At 41.2% G+C, this 24,758-nt stretch overlaps 2 pseudogenes; one reads left to right on the top strand and one right to left on the bottom strand.

The window, feature by feature from the left end:
• The first annotated feature begins 5,329 nt into the window (after positions 1-5,329).
• Positions 5,330-7,276, top strand: LOC109673959 (B-cell CLL/lymphoma 9 protein pseudogene; annotated as a pseudogene).
• A 4,937-nt stretch (positions 7,277-12,213) lies between these two features.
• LOC109673958 (Ig heavy chain V region 102-like) lies at positions 12,214-12,667 on the bottom strand (annotated as a pseudogene).
• Between the last annotated feature and the right edge of the window lie 12,091 nt (positions 12,668-24,758).

Genomic DNA, 24,758 nt, shown 5'->3' with positions numbered 1-24,758 from the left:
TAATCCCATTAGTAAGAAAAAATACAAAACACCTGAATTCAGTGTGTGAAAGAAAGAACAAAATCACGTGCTTATTCAAGTATTATACACAATGCACCAGGCCCTACCAGTGGGCAGATAGTAAAATGTGTAATGTTTAGACAAATATTACTTCAACTAAAAGAATTGTAAAACTGAATGATAAAATCATTGCTGAAATAATCCAAGTTGAAAAAAGGGAAAACCAGGTGATGTCAATTTTGTGAGAAGATACTAATGGATTTTATTGAACACTGTAAGTGTTCCCTCTAGTACACCTACATTTTACTCCAAGCTATCAGAGCCAACCCTTTCCCAGAACCCACTCCCAATTATACCTGAAATGTCCAAGTTTGCAATGCACAGGTCTAACCCATTACAATATGATGCCATTCTACTGGTCAATTTCAATGTCAAATCCCCTCTAGCTTATTCTCCCAACTTGCCTTCAGTGTATAATATGCATCACCACACAGAATCTTCAAATTTCATGCCCAAACCCCGTGGTTCTGATGCCAAACCTTAGCCCAATGGGAATAAGCCAGGCACATTCTTCCTCCAATTAGGTGACCTTTCCAAATGCCATGGGACACAACATGCCTCCTCCTGGGGTCCCAATGGGGCCTGGCTAATGTCACACAATTCTATCATAGGGCATGGGTCCCAGAAGCCTTTGATTTCAACACAAGAAGGAATGAGTTTCCATCAGGGTTTCCTTCCAGCACAGTCTCCTCCACAGCATCTCCCATTCCCTCACAATGGTGCAACCTTCAGGAGGGATGAGTTCCCCAGTACAAGTTCCATTTGTTTTCCCCAGCAAACTGTCCCAAAGTTCAAAAGACTTAGCTCTTTGCAAGCTTGGAGTCTGAGTGGGTCTGTATGCCTTGACTGTGCTGGGGAATGACATTGTTTTGGTGTTTACAGACCCAGATCTGCAGGAGGTCACCTAGCCTGGACCCACTGTCCCTCATTATTACATCTGAGAATAATAATTATACATTGCAATGAATTTCTCCAGGGGAAGTTCCAGGCTGTAAACAGCCCCAGGGTTGTGGACCTAGATTTCACACATGTACAGTTTGATGGATTACAAAGCCCCTATAATGGGACTAGCATTACCTGTGATGGGAGATACATGGCCAGTAGGAACTGCAGACTTCCCCCTTGATAAAGCTCCATCCATGGCAGACCACTGAGCAGTAAGACTGTGAGCCTCTATCCAACAATGCATGTTGGGACATCACCATTGGAGTATGTCACCAGCAATATCTACAATGCCCAGGAAGCCCACCCTGATGGGCAAGCAAGTTGCTCCTGTGGGAATGATTTCAGCAAGGACTGATGGAACCCCAACAGAACATCATGATTTTAGGAAAGCTGAGGCCCCAGGGCATGGCAGCTGTTGTGGGTATGGGTGGGTTCAGCCAAGGACCTGGCAATCCAGGAAATGTGATGATTTATGCTGCTAAGATTGGGCATATTGATTCTGTTCAAGATTTGTTTGCAGGTTCTGAGAGGTGCTGTGAGGGAACTCTAGGAAGACTGACTGTTGGTCATGTGGTAAGAGAACCAAGACTCCCAAAGGCTGCTTTGGAGGAGGGGAGGTCTCAAGAATGTGTGGATTTACCTGAAAACAAATTACTCATTTAATCACCAGGTGTTTTTTAGGATTCTATTCTGGTTTTGATCTATTATTTGGGCTTTATTTTTTGTGTGTATTGTACCATAATGTAAAATGGATTTTAGCAGAGACTTTAGTCTTCAGGACAAAAGGAAAACAGGAATTCTGAGCTACTAACATTAGGTAGAGAATCTGACTTCTGAACTTTTTACTATTTTCTTTCAACTCCAGTGTAGAGAAAAACCAAGCTATGACCTCAGAGCAGAGTATTAATGAAAAGTACAAGAAAAGAACTAAGTTTGGTGGGAAGGAGAAATTTTCCTTTCAAAATAATGAAACGTAGGTAACTTGTTTTTCAGTCCATGTGCTCTTTGGCACAGATTGTCTATTCCAGTGTACAAACCAATCACCATGCTTTACTCCTTTTCTCCTCACTCTTCCAGTCCCTTGGTTAAGTGTGTTTCTCTCCCTCATACCTGCACTGGTGGCTGTCCACTCCTCTTCACTTTGGCAGTGGCAATATGAAATTATCTTCCAGGAAAATAAATCTACTGAAGCCTCCCATGGGAGTATCTTCCTGGCACCAGCAGGGATGGCTCTGTGGTGGGGATATCCTCTGGAATTATCACCCAACTCACCATTCCTTTTCCTGGGAAAGATTTGTGGCCCATCTTGCTTTCTCTTCTCCATGTCTTAGGAATTCTAAAGTGAATTTTATTAATGGTGGACTGGAACAGAGGTAAAACCTCTGTCATGAACAAGATGTTCTTTCAAACCTTCAATAAATTTGGTACAAAACCACTTGCCAGAGTTGTGGTGTCAGAAAAATAAAATATATTGTTTCTACAAAAAATAGAAAGCATGTCCTATGATGGTGCAGATTCACATTTTCATAAGTCTATCTCTGATATAAGTGTTGGAACATACCTTTCAATTCCCCAGGATCACTCTGCATCAATTAAAATGAGAGTGTGGGAAGATGTATGGAAACCTTCAGAGATTGGAGACACAGTAGTGCCGATTCTTTCCACAAGCCTCACACCTACAGTGAATGTGCTGAGCAGGCCCTGGCACTGCACAGTCCTTTCATCTCCTGGCAACTATGCTATTGGTGGATTGGGCACAGATGTGGGAGTTGCACTGGCCTTGGAGGACCCACCCAGCAGGAGATCTTTCCATGTCCCAATACACAGTTTCCTGTCATGAATCAATGACAGATTCAAACAGGTGTTTCTTGGAACTTTAGCAGTATGCTATCTGCATTAATGGTGAGAGTGTTTGCTACAGTATGTTAGAGGCTCATAAATATGAGAGTTGCTATCCTTGATTGTGAAATTCACACAGATAAGCTGTGCCAACAAAAAGAAATACTGTCCCAGCATGGTGGAACCATGAAGTAGTGAGTTGCTAGTAAAAACAACAAGTTCCTAAAGCCCTTCCCATCTTAATATCTTTCCTCAGAAACCTCATTAGAAGAATCCATGAACACAGAACTGTAAGCATTTTGCACACCTTCATAGCCAGTATCCAGCTCATAATTGTAGTCCCTGGTGACTTGGCCCTGTTCATTTGTACTTGCCTCAGAAAAGTACACACGTTGGGAATGGATGGCAAAGAAAGTGTCTCACATCATTTGGACAGGAAAATTAGGAGATCTGTTCCTGTGGACTTTATATGACCATCACCATCTTGAAAAAGGAGCTACCATGATGACTGTTAAGTGACCACAGCCAGGACGTGGAAACAAATAGAAATATACATCATGCTGCTTGGACCATCCATACAGAAACTGTTGACATTCATTCTGTTTGCAGACCTTTGGTGCAGCTTCCAGTCTCTGGGTCATTAGTTGAAGAGGGAAAATGTTTTGTCTTCAGGTGTTCACTGTTGTTTCAAATTAGAAACCTGTGCAGGTTCAGGCAATCCAACTTGTAATGTTTAGCATGTATAGTTGATAATGTTAGAGATGTGGCTTACGTGTTTGCTTTAAAAATTACATAGGGATAATGTTAGCAGGTAAACACAATGTCCATCTTAATGATATAGTTAGCTTATAGATGCTTTCATTGACATCAACTCTTCAAAATTCCAACTTCATTCATACTTTTACTTTAACCTCATTAGCCATCTCATCTCTATGTCTTTAACAACAGGCTAACATTCATCCCGGGTTTTAGAATCGTATTCTCCCTCAAATATTTTTTTCATGGACGCTAGCTGTCTAATCTACATGGTTTCAAATAATATTGTTCACATAATGGATAGTGAATAACACCTGAGCTTCCTTAAACTCGAGGATTTGTGAAGGACAGAAGCCCAAACAGCCTACTGACATCCATCGTTATGTGCAGAAGACACAGGAAGTTATGATGCCCTCAGCCCTCAACTGAGTGCAAAGGTGGCACTGGTGCAGTCTCCCAGAACAGGAAATACAGACTTTTAGGAAACTTCCACCCAAACAACTTCTCCTAACCAGGGGACAATCGTGAACCATGTTAGGAGAAATTTCTGAACCTCACTGCCACGTCTTCATATTCTCTTACATGGGAGCTTCCTTAATATATACACTATGTAATCCTATACCATACATGTAGGTCTTTCTCCACATGGACCCTGAGTGACAAAGATATTCTCAAGAAGTTACCAATCACATAGACTGGGTTTTATTGGCAAACATCACATATAAATAGCATAGCAGTGTGTAATGATCAGTGTAACATGGTAAGTGTTACTATGTCTGGCTAGAGCTCCAGTGCTTATGCCCAACATTAAGTTTGTAAGTTTCTTGTTAGTCCCTGGTCATTGGTTCTGTCTGAGTCAGGGAGGTTTTCCTAAGCAATCTGCTTCATTCTGACCTACTCAGAGAAGATGTGAAATGATGTTGTTCCATGTTGGATGCAGCTTTAGTCCCTGTCAAGGACATCAAGGTTATTTGTTCTGAAGGACAGCCAATGTGACCTGGATATGTCCCCATAATATGAGCAATTAAAACAACCCAGTGTTTATCAACATCTGTTCCCAAATATGCATGTGATGGAGGTGACTCTGTGACAGGAAAAAGAGGATAAGATCTGTTTTTATTCCACATCCTGTTTTGAACAGAGCATCTTATGGTTATATCCATATTGTTTGCTCTGTATTCATTTCCAATAATTGAAGGTAATCAGCTGGTCCTCAAAAGCAGTTCCTTACTACCAGTGCTGCAGAGTCAGGAATGAGTTGGTTTTCATGATCTCTATTTTCATGTCTTCCTCCTATGTAGCAAGGTCTTGGTTGGAAGTGTCAGAGAGGGCATTACTCAGAGGATATGTGAGTGTCCTTTTGGAGTCTTGTGGGAAGATAGCATTTTGGGGATGAATCAATAAATTCTGAATCATATATTGGTGGTGAAATGAATGTAAACTTACTGTGCTTCATGATTGCATATAAACATTTGAAAATACTTAGGAATGAGTACATCTCCCATTTTCAGCCATAAAAACAGTGAGTATCTTGGTTTTGTGTCAGATTCCACCTACCATTTTCTCAGAGACTTAGCTTTGGCCTTCTGTGTGGTATTACAGATTTCTCAGATAATGCCTGGCCTTGCACAGAGGGTTAAACCTCACAACAACTGCTAGATTCTCAGGATTGTCTGAGTAGCTGTATCAACAGCATCTAGCAGAGAAACAGGTGGGTATCCCACTGGGGATGGAGATGAACAGGATGATCCCAGGCTCCCAGCACAACATGGCACATGGGAATAATTCCATTTCCCTTAGATACTAGTGGAGGTCCATTTGAGCCCTTTCAGAGGTGACATTCCAGAAGAAATGTCTGCACAGATAGATACTGATCAGAATTTGAATTTGTGATGGTTCATGGTGGGGAGAAGGGAGATGTCCATCTACATGCCAACATGGGACCTAGATCTCCGATGATCACTGATAAGATTAGAGAGTCGGGGCCAGGCCCTGAAGTGATGATGAAATTACACCCAGGTAGATCAGACATGCTGCCTGCCCAAAAGAAGATGGTGTCCCTGCCATTTGTTGAGCAGCCTCAGCAGGAGCATTGCATGGGCCCAGGCCAGTCCTTCTCATGTCTAAGGGTCCATGCAGCAACAGTGGCTTGAGGAATCCCAGAGCACAAATAGGACCCTCTAGAAAGGACTAACAGATGGCCCCCACTACCTCTCAACCCTTCCAGTAACACCACTAGCTTCAACACAGCTCCAGTGAGGATATATCTGTGGCAGGCAGCCAAGTGCATTCTCCAGGCATTAACATTCTGAAATTGCCCATGATGCACCAAGTCCAGTCCCCAATGCTGTGCTTGCCCTTGGGGAATCTCAAGGCCATCTCTCACCCCCTCACATATGTCATGCATGCTGGCAGGACCAGCAGATGTTGTTCCATTAAATAACCCCCAGTCCTGGGGTTTGCTGCTGTTTTTCCTGTTTACCTCAAGTTTCTGTTATTTCCTACCCCATCAACTGGATGGACCTCCTCTCCCAAGCCCCCCGTCCAGACTCCTGAGATCCCTCCAAACTACAAAGCATTCTACACCATAGACCCAAAGCCATGCTAGGAAGTATAGAGTCAGGTGACCCTTGACCTACTATAGCCTGCCATCATGACTCTGTGAATAACTCTGGAAATGTTCCCTCTAGTACATCTTACACCTTACACTAGGCCTCCAAATTCAACCCTTTCCCAGAACCTTCTCTCAGTTATGATGTCCAAGTTTGCAATGCCCAGTTCTACCCCATTAAACCATTATGCTCTCGGGAATGTGGTCAGCTTCAGTGGCAATTCCCCTCCAGCTTATTCTCCTGAATTACCATCAATGAATAATGGGCATCAATACAGAGTCTTTGAATTTTAGGTCCAAACTTCGTGGTTTAGATGACAACCCACTGCCCAATGGGGATGACCTAACTACTTTCTCACTCCATGCAAAGGCTTTCTCTGAATACCATGGGACCCACCATGCATCCTCATGGGGTCCCAATAGGGCCTTTCTTGATGTCACACAATTCTGTCATTGGGCATAGGTCCCAAGAGCCTCTGATGGCACCTCAGGGAGGAATAGATTTACCCTGGGCTTACCTCCAGTACAGTGTCCGCCAGTGCATGTTCCATTCCCTCACAGTGTACCCTGTGGGAGACAACACAATTTCCCAGGAGGGCCATATTTCCCAAGCAATGATACACATGGCCTCTCCCACCATCCTGTCCCAAAGATCAGCAGATGCAGCACTTTGCAAGCCTGGAGGCCCAGGGGTCATGATGCCTTAACTGTGCTGGGGAGCAGTATGTCTTTGGTGTATGTAGACCCAAATCTGTGGGAGGTCATCTGGCCTGGATTCACCAGAATACCTGAGTTTGATCAGCCCTACATTACTCCATCTGAGAAGCCTAGAAAGATATTGCAATATTTTCCTCAAGGAGACAGTCCACACCTAGGTCCTGGACCTGGATTTTTGCACATGCAGGGAATGATGGGTGAACAACAGGGTTAATATTACTTGGCATGGGAGGTCCAGGACCAGTAGGAACTGTGAACATGCCCCATGGTACAACTCCATCCATGCCATGGCACAACCCAATGAGACCATCAGCCTTTCTCCAGCAAGGCAATATGGACCCTCAGTAGCATATGACATCAACACAACGATCTACAATGGCTGGGCAGCCCATCCTGAGAATCAACCCAGCTGGTCCCATGTGCATGATTGGCTGCTCTGGGCTTTCCAGGCAATATCATGTCCATGAAGGGCAAATGTTTTCCCCACAGTTGATGCCACAGGGCATGGATGCTGACATGGGTAGCCATGGATTTGACATCCTAGGAAACATGATGTTTTAAGCTGCTAAGATTGTACATGAGGATCCTTGTCAAGATGCTTTGAGGGAACTCCAGGAAGACAGACTATTGGTCATGCAATAGGAAAACAGAGACCTGAGGGCTGATTTGGGGAAAGGGGAGAACATCTAGAGAATGTTTGGATTTCTCTGAAATTACTCTTTTACTCAACAGGTGTTTTTATTTAATTTGTGTTTTTAAAAGGACTTGGGCATCCCATGATGGCACCTACTTTTGGGAATTTGTAGCTGGGCTTCGAGAATTGCCATCCATCCTGTGCTTAAATATTGTCTGTGTGTTTATGTCCTTTGGACTTGCTTCTGCCAGGATTGATTTCTCGCTTTGTTCTTTGATTTGGGCTTATTTTTTCTTATTTAAAAAATAATGAAGGTTAATAAATTTGTGTTTAAGTTCAAGCACTCTTCAGCACAGTCTGTCTCTCCCAGTATACAAACCAATTGCCATAGTTCTCTACTTTTCTCCCCACCATTCCAATCTCTTAGCTAAATGTTTCTTTCCCTTCTGCCGCCACTGGCAACCCCCCTTTCCTCTGGGCATTGGAACCTGCCATAGCTGGTGTTCTTCCAGGAAAATAACTCCAGCAAAACTTTCAAAGGCGCATCCTCCTGGCTCCAGCAGGAAAAGCTCTGTCCTAGGGATACCCACAGGATTTTCCTCCCTTCACTTTCTTTTTCTCAGAGATGTCTTTTATGTCCACTGTGCTTTCTGTTCACCTTCAATTAGGAATTCTCAAGTAAATTTTATTGATGTGTGAGTGCCTTAGATGTCACAAACTATCCAAGATTTTGTTTTTGTTTTAAACATTGTAGTTTCTACACTTTCCTCCTCCATATGCAAAACATTTTGTATAACCTTCTTTACATTTGGTACAATGCCATTTGACAGAGTTGTGGTGTCAGAAAAATAATATTTTTCCTTACATAATAAAACAAATGTAATCACATCCTATGATGATGCAGATGTCACATTTTCATAAGTCTATATGTGGTATCAACACTGAAGCATCACTTCCAAGTCCCAGGCTCAATCTGTGTCAATTAAAATTACAGGGCAGTAAAAAGCACAGAAATCATCACAGATCAGGGTCACAGGATTCCTGAGATTTTCCTTCTGCTTGCCCACCAAATTCTTCACATGCACAGAGAATGTGCTGAGCTGAGGAGGCCCCAGCACTGTACAGTCCATGCAGCTCCTGCTGACACTGCTGATGATGGACCTGGACACAGTTTTGGGAGCTGCAAAGGTTCTGGAGGGCCCACATAGACATGGTAAGTACTTTACATGTCTCAAGACATCAGTTCTTGTCATGATAAAATGAGAGAGTTTTACAGATGTTGGCAGGAATCTTGAGGGTCATTAATCTGCATTAATGACAAGTGCTAGTATGCTATGCTGCATTATCATTCATAAACATGAGGGATAGTATTCATCATAGTGAAATTCACATGGATAAGCTGAGTCAACAGAAAGAAATACTGGCCCAGAATGGTAGGACAATATGGTAAGGAGTTGATAACAAAGCAATTAGTTCCATCCAACACAACAATAGAAAAATTTAAAAATTTAAAATATAGGCTTTGTTGGGAGTCTCGGATGATTGAATCCAATAATCTGTCATACAGAATGGAATTGTCAGAGCCTGACAGGAATCCAGAGTTTAAACTCCCTGTGCACCTGCTCAGCAGATAGCTCTGAACTCTCTGCTATTGCATCACCCTCTCTGGACCTCAGAACCTCCTGCTGGTCATGAGCGCCCTTGCAGGAATGTTCCTGTTGGGGCTCACAATGAAGACCCCTCATTGTGTTTCTTGCAGAGTAATACCTGAACATGTCCTCAGTTGTCAGGCTGTTCATTTGCAGATACAGCTGGTTATTTGGATTGTCTCTGAAGATGGTGAATCTGTTCTTCACAGGGTCTGCCTAATTTGTGTTACCACCATTGTAACTAATTACTTCAACACACTCCAGCCTCTTCCTTGGAGCCAAGCAGATAGAGTACATCAAGTAGTTACTGAGGGTGAATCCAGGTGAGTCTCAGGGACCCCCACAATGCAACAAGCATCCGTAAGTCTCCATGAGCTGCACCTCACTCAAGACACGAGAAAATAGAGTATCGTGGTCAAAAAACCCCACTATTCTTCTCTTATTTTTTCTTAGACACTCAGTGTCTCTTGTTCTGCATAAATCACCTTTTTAAATAGGGACAAGGAAAACCCATCTTATACCCAAAACCATGGTAAGTGTTCTTTGTTCAGTGTTAATCATTGAATGGGGTTAGCTGGGAATCCAGGTCTGGTCTTATGTCTGAGAGCTGCAGAGTCAGGCCTGGGCTTAGTTACATGGGCAGAAGGAGGCCTTATTTTCCTGAATTCTTACAATTTTAGAAAGTTCTGTGCTTGGATATCTATAAAGGATTTGGAGAAAAAAGAAAAAACACTGAAAGCATGTGAGTGTGTGTGAATGTGAGTGTGTGAATGTGAGTGTGAGAGCAGGTGACTCTGTGTTAGTGTGTGACACTGTGCATGTGGTAGGGTGTGTCTGTGTCTGTTATTGTGAGTGTGTGTTTCTGAGTGTGAGTAACCATGCGTGAGAGTATATGTGAGTGTGTGACTTAGTGTGAATATGACTTTCTTCATGTCCTTCTGGGAAAGTATTAAAAACTATGTGGGGGATGGTTCTGAGTTTCTTGTGGTTATGTGGGAAGAGGAAACCTTGGATGGACTCAGGAAAGGGTGCACTGACTTCTCATTGCATGTGCTCCTCAGGGTCCTTCCCTGGCTGAAGTGTGAGCTCCCCCTGGTGTCCTGCAGGCTGTTGTATGTCTGGTGATGTCCTGTTCTTGGTTAGTAGCTGGGAGCTCAGTAAAGCCTGGGATCTGAGCCTTGGATCAACTCAATGTGGACCTCACACTTAGTGCTGGTGTCCTCCACACAAAGGCTGGACATCATCTGTGTGCCCTGGATCATAACTCACATTACTGGAGTTGACTTCAGTCAAATATAGGGTTTTACTATGCAATTGGTAATCATGTTCCTGTCTATGCACTTGACTGAATTGAATACCTATGTCCACAGTGAAACTGTACACTTGTGTTTGTAGCATTGCGTTTGAATGATCATCTGAAGATATTTTCAATTTCACAGGTCACTGGGTGACTTATGTTGATGTCATTGAAATACCTGGAAGCTACTGTGGGTTCCCTTCATATTGTATGATCTGTCACAGCAACACTACTGATTCTCCATGGCTGTTCTAGAAAGTCATTGAGTGAAGGTCTTCTGGCCATTGATAGGGCCTTGAATGCTCAAAACCCTTATTCTCTGGGTAGGATACCAAGAGTGGGGAAGGCTGTGTAGGAAGGATTTGGGTAAGACTCTGAGCCGGTCCCTCCTTTTTTCATCAACAAAATCCATTTCTATAAGTACTAAATTCTGCTAAATAAAATGGCACAATCACTGTGGTAATTTCCTAGGAATGAAGTTAAAATGTCATGTAATAATCTTCCTTCATGCTTCTTATCCAATGAATTTAACATATATGTTTCCATGACAACAAACACATGGCTGTTACTGTCAATACAGGTTTGATTAGAAAATGTGATATTTCAGGGTGTTGGGGGCTCACACCTGTAATCCCAGCTACTAAGGAGGCAGAGATCAGGAGCATTGCAATTTGAAGCCAGCCTAGGCAAATAGTTCATGATACTATCTGTAAAAAACCTAACACAAAATATTGGGCTGTTGGAGTGACTCAAAACACCCAAAAATGTGATATTCCTGTACCATGGGATTTTATTCAGCATCAAAATGGACATTTTGTCATCTTCCAGTAAATGGGTGGAACTGGAGAAGATCATCTTAAGTGCAGTTAGCCAGGTTCAGAAAGTCAAAGCCTCATGTTTTCTCTCCTATGTATAATATAAACCTATTATAAATACAGGCAATATTATGAAAAACAGGTCACGCTAAGGGGAGTTCACATACAAGTGATACAAGTGATGTAAGCACAATAGGAGGTTAAGAAAGTCAGTATGGTTGATGCACTTCCTACAGAAGAATAAACATTAAATTTTTAAACTTCTTGAACTTTCCATAAGACAGGACCTAGGGGATAAAGGAAAAGAGATGGTATGAACCAATTCATGTTCTTATACATATTTCCATGGAAATGTCACAATTAAACACCTCATGTAACAACCTTAAACAAACAAAGACATCATTAAAAAAGGAAGGCAAAACAGGTTCTTTATGGGGAATTGGAACCCGTGGATGGAGGATATGAGGAAATGGTGCAGGAGAGTGCATATGGTTGAAAGATCATATACTCATGAATGTAAATGGAAAAATGAGCCCTTTTGTAACTTTCCCAGGAATGGTGGGAAGAGGGATAAAGGAGAATAGGGGAGGGGGGTAAGTTCAACTATGGTGTGTAGAAAGAACTTTTGTAAATGTTGCAAAGTACCCCTAGTACAACAAAAATAAAAAATAAATAAGTAAATCATTGTTAATTGGGAACATCCCAGGACTCTGCATTTGGTTTGTATGATGTCTGGGGTGTGAAAGTGTCCCAAACCATCAGAATGGACTCATAGCTCTGTTGTTCTTTTTCTCAATTAATTAACCTCTTTCCTTACACCAGTCTTCATCCTCATACTCTGTCATCTTAGCCCAAGCCAGCTGCCTTCTCCTTCAGGTTTTGTGACAGACTCAGGATGTGGTTTTCACACTGTGTCTTGCACAGTAATACACAGCTGAGTTGTCAGCTGTCAGCCTGCTCAGCTCCATGAAGGCTGTGCTGTAGGGTCTGTCCACTGTCAGGGTCAGCCGGCCCTGGAAGTTCTGTGCATACTTGGTCTCATCATCCTCAGGGTCAATCCGGCCCATCCATTCAAGTCCCTGACCGGGCCTCTGCCTCACCCAGTACATATTGCTCTTGGTGAGGATGAACCCAGAAGTCTTGCAGGACACTGTCACTGAGGCACCCTGCTTCCTTAACTCAGCCCCAGGCTGTTCCAGCAGTACCTGAGCGTGGACACCTGTGGAGAGGGGATAAAGTTTCTCAATCCCATTTCAGACTAATTCTCCTCCCCTGCGTGGAATGGTGGAGCCATTTACCTGTAGCTGCTGCCACCTAGAAGAGGAAGAGGAAGATCCAGGTCATGTTGGGGAGCTATTCACGTGATTCTATAGATGAGGGAGACAGTTGTGGAATGCTTAGGGTGCAGTCTTGAGTATATTTACCATGACGATCTCATGTAATTTTCATATTCATTATGGTAGGTATGTCTTAGGTGAACAGCTGATCCTGCCTGAGAGGAAGCAGTTATGTGATATCTGAGCCAGTTAGCTGCAAGATGCAGAGGTTTCTGTTCTAGTCCTGTTGAGTTACTGCATCCTCTGCCCCATCCTATCCTTGGCTGAAGCCAAGAAACATGATGCTTTAAGCTGATAAATTTGAACATATGGATCCGTGGCAAGATGTGATTCCAGGTCCTGAGAGCTGCTTTGCAGGAACTCCAGGAAAAATGACTGTTGTCACACAATAAGAGAACAGAGACCCAAGGGCTGCTTTGGGGAAGGAGGGGGGGACTTGAGAATGTGTGGATTTACTTGAAAACACATTATTCTTTTACTCAAGAGGTGTTGTTATTTAATATGCATTTTTAAAGGACATGGGTATCCCATGATGACACTTACTTTTGGGAATTCGTAGCAGTGCTTTGAGAATTGCCATCTGTCTTGTACTGCACCATTGTCTATGTGTTTACATCCTTTGGAGTGTCTTCTCCCAGATTTTTTTCTGTTTCTATTCTTTGATTTGGGCTTTATTGTGTGTGTGTGTGTGTGTGTGTGTGTGTGGTACTATATGGTTAAAGGGAGTTTAGCAGAGACTTTCCACTTTGGGAAAAGAGGAGGACAGGAATGCTGGGCTGTTTACTGTTGGTGGAGTATCAATCTTCAGACTTTTGGACTATTTTCTTCCACTTCCAGTGTACAGAAAAAACAAACAATGACCTCAGATCAGAGTGTTAATGTAAAATACAAAAAAAGGAATTAAGTTTTGCAAGGAGGGAGGGAAAGGAGGAAATGAATGGTGATGCTTAGGAAATTTGTTTTTTAGTTCAAGTGTTCTTCAGCACAGTCTGGCTCTCCCTGTATACAAAGCAATTGCCAAGTTTCTTTTTCTTCCTCCCCACTTTTCCAGTCACTTGGTTAATTGTGTTTCTTTCCCTCATGCTCCAATGGTGACTCTCCTCTTCTCTTCACTTTTTAAGCTGCAATACCTGGAGTTCTTCCAGGAAAATAACTCTAGTGAAAGCTTCCATGGGTGCATCTTCCTAGATTCAGCGTGGACAACTCTGTCCTGGGAATACCCGCAACATCTCCCACCCCTCCCTTTCTCTTTCCAGTGAAGACTTTCTTGCCAAATTTGCTTTCTGTTCACCTTTAAGTAAGAATTCTCAAGTGAAATTTATTAATGTGGAAGTGGAACAGATGCTATAAGCTGTCCAAGATTTTGTTTCTGTTTTAAATTTTTTAGTTCCTTCCATTTCCCGCCTCTCCCATATGCAAACATTCATGTAAACTTCATTAAGTTTGGTACAAAGCCACTTGACATAGTTGTGGTGTCAGAAAAATAAAATATATTCTTTCTTACAAAATTAAAAAAATGAAATCACAATTTATGACGGTGGAAAGGTCCTATTTTCACAGTAAGTCTATCCCTGGTGTCTACACTGAAGCATAGCTTCCAAGTCCCCAGTCTCATCCTGCACCAATTAAAATGAGTGTGCAGTAAGATGTATGGAAGTCATCACAGGTCAGGGACAAATGAGCCCTGAGTCTTTCCATCTGCACCCAGTCCCACTGGCTTCACGTGCATAGTGACTGTGCTGAGTTGAGGAGGTCCTGGCACTACAGAGAACCTGCAATGAAACTTGCAAAATAAAGGTTAGATTTTAGCTGTCATTCGCATCACTAGGTCAGCACTAAGGAACTCAGATCAGGGCAGTATCCTTCTTATGAGGATGATAGACCAAAGTCCAGGGGATGGCTCCCTTAATATTCTGGAGATTGCAACCAAAATGCATGGCATTGGTCAGATTCTCAACCTTCTTGCACCAACCCAGTCACCTGATGTAAATAAACAGTACTTGCAATCCACAGCACTTAGAAATATCAAGAACCCTCAGATGAACTTTGGATCATCAACCAAGTGAACTTCCCATGTCCCTATGAAGAGGGACCTGAATCTCCCAAAGAAACAAGACATAAACCCTATTGTATTACCCAGGAGAACACTGGAAAATCTGGCATGAAGCATCTCAAGGAAATGTAGTCTATACCAAATAACAGTAGACTTGGTTTATAAGTACCACCTCAAGAGTCTAAGAAAATATCAGCACAGAGACACATTTATAAACTTCAGCCACCAAAAAAACAACTTCACCTGGATTCTGCCATGGCTTGCACAGAGTCCAATAACCCACTGTCCATCTATGTTTCAGGCCAACTCTCCTGAATGGTCTTCAAGAGATTGTACAGTAACAACTAGAGCTCCAGATTGGTGACAGATCACTCATCCCAATTTCCTGAGAAGACAGCTCCATCTGACACCAGCCATCACAAAGCAGAGACAACTGAAGTTCACTGCTCCCATGTCCCACTGAGTGTCCTCTGAGAGGATCTCTAGTCTTCTCTTCCTCTGAGGAGAGTGATGTGCAATAAGATATCTCCTGGAAGAGAAGACAAATATCCTGTCTCAGGTGACTTGGAGGTGACTGCAAATCTGAGCAGGGACAGTCAGCAGGAACAGGCTGTTTTTGCTTCATCATGCTCAAGTCTGTCTTCTGGGACCCCTGAGACACTCACATCAGGCAGCTGCCACCAGGCAGAGGAACAGCCCCAGGACCTCCATGCTTTGTGTAGTCAACTGTGAGAAGGAGACTTGGCTGGTCAGCCAGGGCTGGGCTTTCAGCATAAGCCTAGCAGCTGCTTTGCATGGAGAGTCCCCAGAGGATAGAAGTGGGGAGCAGAAGGCAGGGTCTACTTCATTCCCCCTCAGGGAGACTGCTTTGCCTTGTGCTGCTTACCGGAACTTGGGACACAAGTTTCAGAAGATATTTCTCCCTGGATATCCTAGTTCCAGACAAATAGGAAGTGTGGTGGTGTAGAGAGTACATTGTTAGAGTTACAATCCATGTCTGAATGTTGTCCATTACTGTCTACATCATGCAGTGGGAGGAGACCAGGATAAGATATCCTCAGTCTATTTCCTCACCAATCTTCTGTAATTAAGATATATATGCTACACAAAAGTGAAATCATAGTGACAATTCTGATTAGACTTATATTGTGCATTAGTTACATTGCCTCCATCATCTCTCCCCATTAAATCCATCACCATGGCACTTAAAGCAATTGCAAGAGATTTCTTTATCTATTTCATATAGGTATATGAAATCTCTCTACCATATCCCCTCACCTTATTCTCCCTCCAGCATCCTATTAGTACCCCCATTCACTTTACCTATTTTACAGCCCTGTTTTGCATTATCAATATTTATGTTGATGTTCATAGCTGTTTCTCAACATATTCCCTGTTAGTTTTCTTTCCAATGGTTAGTTCAACCCCTTCCATTATCTCTCACCACCAAGTTCTCAACAGTTTTCAATACACGACCTTATATGCTTTACCTTCACCTTTTATGTTATGCAATATTACTGATGCTCTATAGTTCTGTTTTACTTTCCCTCTCCCCAAGTTCCATAGTGTACGTCCACTATAATAAGCCTGTTCCCCAGGTGAGTTTGTCTATGATAATGCTTATTTTTCTGTATGTGTTTCTCTTTTGGATCTTTCACTTATGTATGAGAGAAAACATATGGTCTTTGTCTTTCTGAGCATGGCTTGCTTCAGTTAACATGATGTCCTCCAGTAGCATCCATTTACCTTCAAACCACATGTCATTATTTCTTATGACTGAATAAAACCACATTGGTATATATACCATGATTTTCTGATCCATTCATCAGTTGTAGGACTCCTGGGGTGATTCCAAAGCTTGGCTTTTGTGAATACTGTTGTGATGTAACAGTGTCTCAGTTGTATCCTAATTTATGCTCCTTTGGGTAGATGCCCAGGAGCAGTATCACTGGATCATATGGCAGTTCTATCTTTAGCTTTTTAGAAATCACCATGTTCCTTCCCATAGTGATTATACTAGTTTCCATTACCAAACAAAATTGTATAGGGCTTCAGGTTTCGATGGATCCTCTCTAGCATTTGTGGTTGTTATTACCCTTGAATATGGGCAGTCTAATGCATTAATGGTTCAGGATAGGGCAGGGCAGCATGTGCAACACTGCCTTGTGTCGGGCATGGTGAAAATATTTTTAAGGGATGGACTAAATTTCTTTTCAGACCTATGAAACATTTTCTCCGATCTGAATGAATAAATTTTTAATGTAATGACCTCCTAAAGGTCCTATCTCAATTCTGTGTTTCATTGTAGTTTAAGTTAAACACGTTAAAATTAAGAGACACATTGAAACCTAGCACATCTGATACTATCAATGTGATTTGCCCATGTGTTAACCAAAGATGTGGTAGTTACATTTTTTCTTATAATATTGCTGTATAGTAAAGGTCCACATGTTAAAATCTTGGATGCCAGCCTGTGGAGCTATTGAGTGATAGATTCACCAGGAGGTAGTGCCTAGTGTAGGGAAAGAATTTCACTGCTACTGTACCCATAAAGACAATATAATCATCCAACAAATTCCTGTGAGGCCCTCCAGGAACAGTTCCTTTTCTCCACATACACAATAAATGATCTTCAACCTAACGGTACTGATAATTTTAGTAATGGCACTCTTCTGGGCCTGATGGATGTCTGTCTTCCAGTACAGCACTCTTCTGGGCCTGGTGTATACCTGTCTTCTGGTGTGACCAAAGAGCAAGTATTCTCAATCTGGCCATTCTGTTCTCTGCTCCACTCTTCACTGTAAATGTGACTAAAACTGGCTAGTAAATACCCAGACTGCTGCCTGAGTGATGTGTTTTTTTAGGCCAGTGACTCCACCACACCTTCTTTCAGTTCAACTTCCCACAAAATCTGAGCATGTGTTAAACATGTGGAAAAGTCTTTAACATAATGCAGCTTTAGTTGAGCTGTGGACATTATTGAATTTTTCTTGGGTTTGCCTCACCCTGTGATTTTCCCTATCTCCACCTGACTGTGCTCCTCTGCCAGACTTGTAGGGTCAGAGCTGGGCTGGCCTTTATGAAGAGAGGGAAGCTCTATTTGCATTGTCCAATTGCCATAGATCAAGCTCTGTGGTAAAAATCACAGACAAGGAGGAATCAGAGGAGATGGGGGTGTTTTGGTCGAGTTTATATAAAGAAATCATTTTAGTGAAGAATCAATAAATTCAGATCTATTCATTGGTGGAGAAATGTATGTCAACTTACTGTGCTTCATGACGACCTAATGATTGTATGTAATCACAACACACAAGCACATCACACTTTCTGGAAAGACTACTGTAAATATCTTGGTCTTGTGTCTGACTGTCTGCCGTATAGTTTATACCTGATCCTCATTTTAAGAGAGATGTGGGTTCTTCAGCCTGCAGAGTCAGGAGATGTTTTTCATCTCTAAAATGCAGAATGAGAAAAACAGTCTAGAATTCACCTATTGACTGAGCACTTTATACGGCACAAATTGAGTAGGTAAGAAAGTAAACATGAAAGACAAATCCAGAGCAAGGAATCCCTGTAACATTTTGATTTTCTTAAATGCTCAATGAACTGTTAAAGTCCTCATGAACCTTGGTATGAAAATAAATGTTAACAGATATGTGTGAGAAAACTGACTTGCATTGCTAGGAAGTGAAAGTATGCATAGAACTTGTCATGCTTATAAGGATTTTACTGGTATTGAAAAAATTACATACACAATTAAGGATGTTAGGGAAATCAAAAGTAAGTAAAGGAGCTCTTTTGCTGCAATCATTGCTGTTGATAACAATAGAGTCAAAAACTCAGATTTCATGTAGGTCACAGGGACTAACAAGAGTTTTCCTTAAACAGTTTCATTTTGACAGGAGGCACAGATTAAGTTTTAATTTCCCACTTTAATATGTACACAGGTGTGTTACTCCTATTTTCTATGAAACTAACTTGATGGAAAACTTTTCATATGGCATTATATTAAGTTCCATTGTAAATACAACATAACATTGCATACTCTGAACATTCACTGTCTGCATGTATATCCACAGCACTATTTGGAGATACTTGACTAAAACACTCCATTTTCAGAGTACCTGCCAGGAGGGGTGGTCAATCAAATGTGAACTAGAAACAGAAACTCAGCCCACCGGGAAGAGGCAGCTTTCTCAGCAGCAGCAAACTACATTTTGATGAGAGGCACAGACAACAGATGTTTGGAGCCAGTGTGAGTAGAGACAATCCTTTTTTGCTCTGTACCCAGGGTACTCAGGATTCTTTCTGCATTTCTGCCGTGGACACCTGACACTCCACATTCATCTCCTTAGAAGCAAGTTGTGTGTCATATTTAACATGGCAATTTTCCATCCCCTGGAAGTTAAAAGCTTCACAGAGTTGAAAGAAAGACTTTAGAGTAGTTAGGCCACTTACATTTACTTAGATAAATAATGTACATAATATATATAATATATATAAATAATATATGTAATATATATAATTTATAAATTTAAATTTTTATGCATTAAAAGGAAATGAAATAATGTTTACAGGACGTTAGAGAAAACATATAGTTTAATGTGTACAAAGCTGTGTCAAGTTTATGTCTTATGAAATTAACTAGATGCAAAACATTTCTGATGGTACTATATTAAGCTCCCTTTAAAATACAACCTGAGTGTACATTATCTAAATGCTCAATGGCTGTGTGACTGTTCCCAGAAATCTCTTGATAGCAATGATTGTATAGGTTCCACAGAAGGTAATATGGTTAAGCAGAAAGAGCCTGTGCCCTCTGACCACCCCTGCTCAGTCCAGCAGTCCCCTACAAGTCACCTGACACTGGAGGTTGAATCTTCCCTTTCTGGAGGTGTCTCACTGCACACCACTCTCCTCAGAGGAAGAGACTTCCAGATCCTCAAAGTGGACACTCAGTGGGACATGGGAGCAGTGACCCTCAGGCATCTCTACTTTGGGATGCTGGTGTCAGGAGGGTTTTCTTCTCTGTAGATTGGGATGAAGCAACTGTCACCAACCTGGAGTTCCAGTTGTCACTGTGCAATCTCTTCAAGACCATTCTCAGTGGTTGCCCTGGTACATGGCTGGACAGTGGGCTATTGGACTCTGTGAAAGACATGGCAGAATTGAGTTGAAGTTTGTTGTTTGCAGGCTGTAGTCCATAACTCTGTCCCTGTGCTGATGTTTTCTTGGTCTCTTGAGGTGTTACTTTCATTTCAAGTCTATGGTTATTCGGTTTCGACTGCATAGTCTAGAGATGTTTCATGCCAGGATTTCCAGTGATCTAGTGGGTGAAAGCAGAGGCTTTAAGTCTTGGTTTCTTTGTGGGATTCTGGTCACTAAGAATAGGAACATGAACAGCTAATTTGGGGGCTCTGGACATTTCTCTGTGCTTGAGATTGCAAGCAGGACTTTTTATTACATCAGGTGACAGAGTTAGTTCCAGAATTTTGAGCATCTGGCCAATGTATGCCTTTTGGAGGCAGCTTCAGGAACACTGAAGTTCAAATTCTCTGGCCTTTGTTTGGACATCCTCATAAGGAGAACATTGTTCTGACCTTAGCCCCATAATGCTGGCCTGGAGTTGTCAGTAAAAGCTAAACTCTGAACTTTCTTTTGGATAGGTGACACCTTAAGGCACAGGGAGCACATTTCAGATATGTTAGAGGTTGATTGACATTTTTCACTATTGTTGAGGAAAAATCTGCTCTTCTTTCTATTGGGAAACATTAGCTTGCTTGGTGGTTATAGGAAAGATAAGCATTTCAGTTATTCATTGGTATTTTCACAACATAAAATTTCAAAATAATCCAGCAACAAAGACAGGGAGGATATAACAGTAATACATAACAAGAAAACAATGGTAAGTTATCATATTAAACATGGAAGGAGAAAAGTGTGGTGTCCACACATCTAGGCCCCTGGACACATGAAAAAGAGGTGTTATGATGGGGATTTCCAGTCACCGTCTCAAATATAAACATATTTTATACCATAAGGACAAACAAAATCATTCTAAATTCATGATGGTTCTGTTGAATAAAAGACATTTTCTTATACACGTCTGGGGAGCTAATTGAATAGTAGTAATTTAAGGGTAGGAAGATGGACAATGAGATTTTATCTTTCTAAAATTTAATATTCTTACATGTAAGTTTCTAAGATTTAGACACATAACATTAAACCACTTCAAATGTCCTCACTTGCATATCATTGAAAACATAGAATTAATTGCCAAAAGAAATACAAAGAAACAGGCAGTGTGGCACCTCAGAAGTACACAAAATTGTCTCTGATTAAGGAAAGCAGGGCCTTGAAAATAACCTTTCATTCTTTTCTGAGTCTTCTGCCAAGGAAATGGTACTGAAGATGAAATGATATTTACTTTTCTTTCAGTGCTGTGGTGGAGCCCCAGATCTTGTCTGTATTAGGCAAGAACTCTACAGATGATCTCCATGTGTTGCTTTGTTTATTTATTTTTTGTCCTTTTTGTTTGTTAGTTTTAACAGAGGGTCTTCACTATGAGCCACAGTTTTTTCTGAAGTCCCTATGTACTCAGGTATAACTTCCCCCTGCTCTTCCTGCCATAAACTCCTTAGAGCTGGGATATCAGCCCTGCAATACCAGGCCTGCATAAAATAAAACAATTTTTCCTAAGGTCCAAACATGCATATCAAATTGCAAATAGAATCTAACCTGAAATTCAGTTACCTTCCTTGGGTGTACCAGCAAATTTTACTGAGACTGGTACTTGAAAAACAGCCCTGATGCAGGATCCAGGATAGTGGAGAAAATGCATGTGAAGAAAGGTGCTTTCCAAATGACTTTTTCCTGGCTCTACTAGGGTCAAATGATTGACATATCATCTATTCCAATCATAGTGATCCAATCACAGTGGATCTCCTAATCTCTCACATGCAAAGCTGTGTGATGATTCAGTATCACTTCTACCATCTGAAGAAATTTTATCTCTCTAGAATCTTTACTAACATGAAGTAAGTAATAAAAAAGGAAAAAAAAATAAAAACAAAGGTAACACTTAATAATGGGTCAATAAAAATCATATGAACACCAAATAGTGTAGATTTCCTACCGTATTTAATTTTGATGCTACGTGACTTTGAACTCAGGGTCTTGTGCATGATAGACAGGGCTATATCATGTTTGCAGTCCTATGGATTCTTGAAGTAAAATAAATATATATGCATATAACCACTTTACTATGCACCTAATAGATTTAATTTATTTCCTGCTAGTATATTTTATTACTCTTTCATTAGAGTTTTTTGTTGTACAGTGGGTACTCACTTTGATAGCTCTGAGTAGGCTTGTATTGCACATCAATTGGATTGCCCCCATCATCAATCTCCCTTAACTCCCTCTTGCCCCAAATTAATCAATTTCAATAAGTGTCATTGTTCTATTTCCTGTAAGTATATGAATTAAATCTCCTGTATTCCCTCACTGTCACCTCCTTCCTGGTCCATACCACTCTCACAAGTACCTATTCTGTGTGCACAGTTTGTAGCTAATAGGATTCCATTTTATGTGTTTTCGAGATGCAACACTTTCCCTTTTTACTTTGCATTTGCATGATAAATTTTGTGTTTTCACTGTTGTTGTTTTGGGACACCTGAAGTGAGATGATTGGACAAAACTGATTTGAATAATGTGTAAATAAGTGGAGACATATGGAAAAGATCATAATTCATATGTTAATTTTCATTAGAGAAAATCTAGGGCTGGGGATAAGGCTCAAGTGGTAGAGTTACTGCCTTCTAAGAACAAGACCCTGTGTTCAAATCCCCAATACACATCAAAAAAAAGGAAACTAAATTGACATTGTTTTTATGTATTTTTCATGGATGCTTATTTAATTGTTTGGGTTTTTTTGTTGTTTCCATTGTTCCTTTTTCTACTAAACACATATTAGTAAAGATGGGAAATAGATTATATTCCTTCAAATGTTTAGAATTGGTAAGCAACAGTCACACAACTTTCCATTTGAGAGATCACAAGATCCAATGAGATCAGATCAAGATGACTAGATTAGGTGACATGTGCAATCCTTCCCTTCTTAGGAACTCCTCACCAAGCGGATGGAACCATATAGAAACTCTGAGGAGTAAATTATCCTCCAGCCACATTTTGTACTGCTTCTGAACTCTGTCTCATTATCCTTAACTTGATTTCCTCCAACCTTCCTTTGTATTATCCCTTTTTAGAAAGGTTATTGGAAACAAAAATGTTATTTTTAAAACTGTACCCCCAAATCTGGTGGAAATTAATGTGCACTCCTTATAAGAATATGGATGTGATCTGAAAATACTTATGCATGTTGACACTTGAGAGACCCTGTAATATTGGTTTGACCCAATATTAGCTCTCCTTTTCTACATGCAGGCAAACTGGAAGACCTAGTGACCTTCGAATGACCAGAAAAAAGTAAAAGGTGTCCCATCCAGTTCAAGGACAGGTCCATATTCTCAGAGACTGAGGGCCCAAAAGACAAAGAAACAGGAACAGAGAATCCCCAGAATGTTCTGAAGCTTCAACCAGGCTCAAATAGAGAAGGAACAGAGGCAATGGTAAGACTTGGTTTCAGTGATATCAGAGATGGTGTTTCTCCATGTCTCCACAATTTGCAAAGCCATTTCCATGCAGTTATTGGGATATTTCAGAGAAAGAGTCAATAGCCCCATTTCCCCTAGCGAGCCACAGGCAGGACCCAGATACATTTCATTTCCAATCACTGACAGTGTAAAGGAAAGTCTAGTGGCTTAGCAGTCCACAAGCACAACAATTTGTAGTTCCCATGAACACAATCTGTGGAAATAGCAGGAACTTCCTGTAGTTATAAGGAGGGTCTTACATGAGGGAAGGAGCAGACTCAGCACAGGTCTTGGGACTGCACAGTGTCACACCCAAAGCTGAATAGAACTGAGAAGCTGAAGTCATTCTCCTCATTGTAGTTAGTATACAGGGAATAGCCATTTAACATTGTTTCTTCCTCTGCAAGAAGAGCTGCAGAGGAAAGCTAGACCTCAGAAATCCCAGGATCCCTGAATGGAGACATGGGCACAATTGGAAGAAGATGACAGAATCCTGTGACTATATAAGGGTGAGTCTTCCCCCTTGTGTTGTGTTCATTTTCTCTTCTAGGTGAGCCAGATTGCTCACCTCCATATCCATTCTGTGTGCATAGTTTGTGGAAATCTTCCTGTGACTAACAGGATTTCAGTTTATTTGTGTTTTAGATGAACACTATGTCTTTACCTTTGCATTTGCATGATTGATGTTAGGTTTTCCTAACCTAACCCTAATCATAAACCTAGCCTTAGGCCTAACACCAACAATAACCTGAAAACTAACACTAACACACTAATGTAACCCTAACCCTCACCCTAAATTTATCCCTAGGCCCAAGCCTAACCATAACACTAACTATAAACCTAACCCTAACCCTAGCCCCAATCTCATTCCTCATCATTTAAAATTTTCTTTTTACATCAACATGATTGTACATTATGGAGACATCAGTGGGGTACAGTGTGATGATCTAAGGCATTTGAAAGTCGTATTACACTGACTTCTCAGCAATTAGCTGTCCATAACCTTTCAATTTTAATTTGTATAGGGAAACCATTGAAACCCCATGTCACAGAAGTCCCAAGTATGGAATATATTATTGTAACTGTGTTCTTTCTGTTAGGCCATAGAACATGGAACATACTTGTTGATCTGCTTGTATGTTTGTATCTATTGGCCTGTCTTGCACTATGGTTTCCTTTCTTCTCTATTCATGGATAGTAATTACTCTACCTCAGCTGCTATTCAGTGCTCATCCTTCAAAAGACAGCACAATAAGCGACTTGTCTTTCTGTCCTTTGCAAACTTCCTTTAATCTAATGTCCTCCAGGTCCACTCTTTGAGTAACAAAGGACAGGTTTTCTTTTTTTCTGTGGTTGAATCATATGTCATTGCACAATTTTTGACTTAGTCC

The sequence above is a fragment of the Castor canadensis genome, chromosome 3 (genome assembly GCF_047511655.1).
Source record: "Castor canadensis chromosome 3, mCasCan1.hap1v2, whole genome shotgun sequence".
NCBI lineage: Eukaryota > Metazoa > Chordata > Mammalia > Rodentia > Castoridae > Castor > Castor canadensis.
This window is presented reverse-complemented; position numbering and strand designations above follow the sequence as displayed.